The 6,000-nt window shown below is 49.4% G+C and overlaps 1 protein-coding gene across 3 annotated transcripts in view; it reads right to left on the bottom strand.

Moving 5' to 3' along the window:
* Window positions 1-5,720, bottom strand: part of USP9X (ubiquitin specific peptidase 9 X-linked) — a 161,511-nt gene extending 155,791 nt beyond the window's left edge. For 2 of the 3 annotated variants that reach the window (XM_044283617.1, XM_044283614.1), the window contains exon 1: window positions 5,246-5,720. The gene's annotated coding sequence lies outside the window, so the exon portion shown is untranslated. Of the gene's footprint in view, window positions 1-4,549; window positions 4,867-5,245 lie in introns of those variants that run through there. The other variant, XM_044283615.1, reaches the window with a different exon arrangement.
* Between the last annotated feature and the right edge of the window lie 280 nt (window positions 5,721-6,000).

Here is a 6,000-nt window from a genome sequence, read left to right on the forward strand (position 1 = left end):
TCCTGGGGATATCAATATCAAATTCCCAGATAACCCTTTGAAAGGGGATGTCCAGGACTACAATACTGGCCCACCCTTAGAACAGGACATCAATATCAGATTGTCAGGAGCCCAATCCTTGACCCTGCTGATCATCTATTTAAGGGCCCATAGAACTTGGGCAAATAATCTGGCCTCTTAAAATGTATGGAGCAATATAAATTAAAAGGGTTGGTGACCCCTGTGGACCTTTCACCCATGTGTCAGGTCACTGGGAAATGCATGGGAAGACATGACGTCTGCAGCCAGTCATTGGCTGCAGTGGTCACGTGACCTCATCAAACCGAATATGGATGCATGGAGTCACAGAACCTTCAGACAAGTCAGGGCAGAGATGGAGATGGAACCCAATAGCAGGGTTCAGGCAAGTATGATTTCTATAAACCCTCTAGTGCAGGGATGGCCAACCTGCGGCTCTCCAGCTGTTGCAAAACTCCCAGCATGCCCAGACTGCCTACTGCTATTAGCCTACAGCAGGGCATGGTGGGAATTGCAGTTTTACAACAGTTGGAGAGCCACAGGTTGGCCATGCTCACCCTAGTGTACCTGAACCTGTGGTGGTGAAGGTCCCAGGGGTAACAACAACAACCCTTTAAGGCCCCACTATACATTAGTGTATTTTCGTCCAAACGGCTGGTTCTACAGACAGTGAAGAGGAGAGAGGGATTAGGTGAAGGGAATATTTTTGCCAATACTTTTGCCGCCAGAGGTGTCTAGCTTCAGCTTTCTTCTCTTCCCATTGACAACACAAACATGCTTCACCAAACTGAATGTGTATGGGGAACAAATAGCCGTCAGCTGAATGACTGCTCGGTCAGCCACTACTGAATGTGCACGGTCGGCTTTAGAAGCAGTTATGCTCTATATCGCACTGAAGATCACTACAGCGCTGGCCGGATCTCTGCATCAAACACGCCATCAATAATGTAACCCTGGGAACCCCCAGTAATAGATTTAGGGTTGATTCACATGACCGCTCGGTCCAGGAAACGAGATCACCACACCTGTCCCACACATTTTTATAATTCACTATGATGCAGTCAAAGTCAGTTCCTATATGATGGTAAGTCTAATGTTATGTACTGTACTCATCATGTGCATACAGTGCAATAGATCCACCATCAGACAGGAAAAGACTGACCATAAACCACTATGATGCAGTCAGTTCGGGCCAGGGGAGCCATGGTCGGTCTGGGAAATGCATCTAACATACAGAACATGTTTCTCGGACCGACTACCACCAATTGAATCAGCCTTTATACAGGAAAGGTTAGGGCATTTTTATAATACACAAGCACTGCTTACACTGGATGAGCTCACCGTCTTCTAAGGGGGGATACATAGATACACTATAGTTTTAAGGTCCAGTGCTGAAGTCTCTGTAGTAATCAATAGGGTATTCCAGAATTTTCTTATTGATGGCCTATCCTCCAAAGGCTATCAATTTCTCATTGACGGGGGTCCAACCCTGCAACCAGCTTCCGAGTATCTCCGGGGCCGGAAGTCAGCGCCAGAACTACACAACTGTGCTCTCATTGAAGTGAATGGGAGCAGTGCTGCAGTAACTATCCATAACACAGTGGAAGAAGCCAGTGTAGTTCCAGTGCCAGAGGTACACAGGAACAGCCGACTGGTGTGAGCGCAGCATGTCAGACCCCCTCCCCGACTCCAATCAGGCAATCAGAATAACTCCCTGGATCAACGACCCCTCTCTAGTAACTATAGCCTGTAATATTATTACACTCCAGACCCCTGATGTATTTATACATAGTTATTAGATCTCCCCTCATATCCCCTAATCTTTCAGGGTACTGTAGTTGCCCCATTCCAGTTATTACTTTAGTTGCCCTCCTCTGAACCCTCTCCAGCTCTGCCATGTTAACAGGAGCCCAGACCTGTACACAGTACTCAATGTGTGGTGACTAGTGAATGGAAAGTGGTAGGGCTATGTTCTCATCACGGGCATGTATACCCCATTATCTTATTGGCCTTGGTAGCAGCTGCCCGACACTGGTTGTTGAAGTGAAAGGAGCGCAGTTAGGCATGCACAGCCGTCCTCCATTTACTGGCGTACAGTGAATGCAGCAGTAAAGGGAGAGATGGCCGAAATAGTGTGGTGCGCTCTCCTTCCCTTCCCTTCAGGAGCCCCGTTCTGGACCTGCACCTACCCGATATCTGTGGCATATACTAGCAATATGCCATAAACGTTAAGCTAGGACAACGCTTTTTAAGCTGGACATACAGGAGATCGCTGTCCATCAGACACTCATCTAGGTGTATTCGCTTGTAAGCTTCAAATACCAGTGTCAGGCAGCTGCTGCCAAGGCCAATAAGATAATGGGTTGCATCAAAAGGGGCATAGATGCCCGTGATGAGAACATAGTCCTACCACTTTACAAATTATTAGTCAGACCACACGGAGTACTGTGTACAGTTCTGGGCTCCTGTGAAAAAGGCAGACATAGCAGAGCTGGAGAGGGTCCAGAGGAGGGCAACTAAAGTAATAACTTGAATGTGGCAACTACAGTACCCTGAAAGATTATCAAAATTAGGGTTATTCACTTTAGAAAAAAGACCACTGAGGGGAGATCTAATTACTATGTATAAATATATCAGGGGTCAGTACAGAGATCTATCCCATCATCTATTTATCCCCAGGACTGTGACGAAGGGACATCCTCTGCATCTGGAGGCACAAAGTTGTACACAAACATAGAAGAGGATTCTTTACGGTAAGAGCAGTGAGACTATGGAACTCTCTGCCTGAGGAGGTGGTGATGGTGAGTACAATAAAGGAATTCAAGAGGGGCCTTGATATATTTCTGGAGTGTAATAATATTACAGCCTCCAGCTACTAGAGAGGGGTGGTTGATCCATGGAGTTATTCTGATTGCCCGATTGGAGTCGGGAAGGAATTTTTTATTCCCCTAAAGTGAGGAAAATTGGCTTCTACCTCACAGGGTTTTTTTTGCCTTCCTCTGGATCAACTTGCAGGATGACAGGCCGAACTGGATGGACAAATGTCTTTTCGGCCTTATGTAATATGTTACACAAGCATAGTCAGGCCAGCGTACATATGCAGTAAATGGGGGAGGAGAGGCTCCTCTTTCCGCTAACAAAAGCATGGGGCAAACAATCTCCCCTGTCATCAGCTATTGGGGGAGAGTTGGGAGTGCAGAACCTTAGAGCCCTCTTCCACATGCATCCAGCAGTGGTAACACAAGGGAGGCAGGAAACACAATCCATTGAATGTTTGTCTTAGGCAGGCATGCTCAACCTGCAGCCTTCCAGCTGTTGCAAAACTACAACTCCCAGCATGCCCTAATAGCTGTAGGCTGTCCAGGAATGCTGGGAGTTTTTCCACGCAGAAGCTTGTGCTGAGAAACCGTAGTGCAATACGGCACCAGCGAAGCGTAGGAGATTAGACAAATCTCATGTCAATTTTTTTGTCCGTGCAGAAATTGACCTGTTGTGCAGATTTTACCCTCTCTCAACGCAGGGGTGACATCTACGGAAAAACCGCATTAAACGCGCCCCAAAAACACATGCAGTTTTTGGTGAAACTGCACAGAAACCAGTGCAGACGTTCTGTTAGTACTGTGCAGAAACCCTAAATCCAGAAACCCCCCCCCCCCCCCCAAGAACCGATTCACACGACCGCACTCTGTCAGGGAAACGCGGTCCGTGCGTGGACCACATCTCCCAGACCGACTGCAGCTCTCCTGACCGCATCATAGTGATTTATGATAAAGTCAGCTCCTATCTGATGGTGGGTCTAAATGTACTGTACTCACATCATCACGTGCGTACACTGCAACAGCCCCTCAATCTGATAGGAATGGACCATCATAAATCACTATGACGCAGTCAGGTGGTCAGTCCGGGAAACGAGGCCAACGCACGGACCGAGCACAATCATGTCTATCAGCCCTAGGGGCTTATTCAGATAAGGCTCTGTAAAACTCGTCCATGCTCTATCCGCTAAACCCCAAGCATTGTCCATCACTTTTGTCGCCAACTGAGTTTATAGGTCTCCATTTGCTGTACGTTTTTTTTTTCCCCCTCTTCTCTACAGCCCCATATGGCCAAGCCTAGCATAAAAATAAGAGCTAAACGAGTACATGCTGCCATCTCAGACAGGACGTGGACGCGCAGATCACCCTAAAAGCCAAGAAAACGGAACGCGAACAACATGGGGCAGACCAGAAAGCGAGGACATAACCTGTGTGCGAGTTACGTGCGGTCTGTCCCATCATAGGAGGCACTGGCTATCACCGATGTGCACATATGGCAGGGAGGAGAATGGGAGTAGTAGTGTAAAGTCTTTACCGTGAGTCACAGTACAAGAGCGGCATGACACAACAGGGACAGAAGTCAAGGTAGTCCTCAGTGAGATAAGACAGTATGGACGCCAGGGCTGTCACACACAGAGGTTACACTGACAGCCACCAAATCCAGGACTGGATTCACACCAGGCTGTGTGCGCTAGGCCCGGGTTCTTTCTACTTACATGTCCGCCAGCTTCCGTCTTTATTTTACAGGGAGGGCTGCTCGGGGTAGGCCCAGCAGGGGGGCGCCTGCTGTTAGAGGGCTTCAGCGAGGGGAGACCAGGCTGCCATTGAAGTAAATTAGTCAGAGGCCTGTAATTGCAGGCAGGGCCTACATGGCTCTCGCTTTTTCTTTTTCCCCACCCACCCCCTCGAAATCACTCCACCTCAGTAATGGCGTTTGGCAGAAAGCAGAAGAGAAGAGGGAAGTGGGAGGAGAGAACGAGAGGGCAAAGGGAGGGAGACGGAGAGAGGAAATGCCGGCCTGCCAGGGTACACACACACGGGGGGATGGGGGGAACGGAGCGCCGCCGGGACCAGCCTCCTCCCTGTCCGGCGGGCAGCAAGGGGTTAAGTGGAAAGAAAGAAAATAAATGGCGAGAGAGAGAGCGCACAGCAATGGCTCCTGGAGGAGGAGTGCTAGCTCATCCTCAGTCAGCCCCAGACAGGATGGGGGAGAGCAGAGACGTCAGCCATTTTCCCTTACACTTCATCATGTTATAAAAAAATAAAAATAAAAGGGGGGAGGCGGAAGAGAGCGGCAGGGTGGAGGCGGCACACATAACGTTCGTCTCCATGTCATGTCTGCCACACGTATGAGGCAGGGCCCTCACCAGCCCTGCCGTTAGTACCAAGCCGACAGACGGCCATTTACTCACCGCCGACTAGTGAGTCGTCCTCCCCTGCTGGAGACGGTGAGGAGCCGGGGTGCTGCTCATACCAGGGGCGCAGGGAGAGACATGTGAGGCCGCCTCCTAGGCTTCTGTTCATACACAGTAACGGAGAAGAGGTTAATATAGCGGGCGGCCGTCTTCCTCTCGCTTCCTTTATATCCTCCCCCACAACTTCGGATGCAGCAAAACTTCTTCTTCGCGTTGCCTCCCGCGCCGGTTTTCTCCTCCCTGTCGGAGGCTCCGAGCCGGTATGTCGGTTTGTATGGCCTGTCAACGGCCGCTTGCAGCGGGGCGCTCCGAGTGCCGTCCTTTCCCCTTCCGCTTAGAGATTTATTTTATTCCTGGGTTTTTCCGTCTCTCAGCGTCTCTCTTTTTGGCCGGCGGTGCGTTTTTCCTGCGTCATGAGCACTAGCAGCAGCTTCAGCTGAGCACCTCCTCTTCTCCCACCATCATCGAGACAGCAACCACCTCCTCTTCCTCCTCATGCCCGGACATACACACTGTCACATTGCAAGCCGGCATGTTCACTTACGGCACCTGAGGTGGTGGAAAGTAACGGGCGGCATGGGACAGCTGCGTTATCGTGTCTGGATGTCCTGGGGTCATACAGAAAAAGTTTTGGGGTTTTTTGAAGTGTGGGTAGACGCAGAATTAATATATATTTTTTTTGACAACTCATCCCAAAATCACGGACAGCCAACATTTATTTTTATATATATATATATATATATATATATATG

The sequence above is a fragment of the Bufo gargarizans genome, chromosome 3 (assembly GCF_014858855.1).
Source record: "Bufo gargarizans isolate SCDJY-AF-19 chromosome 3, ASM1485885v1, whole genome shotgun sequence".
Taxonomy (NCBI): domain Eukaryota; kingdom Metazoa; phylum Chordata; class Amphibia; order Anura; family Bufonidae; genus Bufo; species Bufo gargarizans.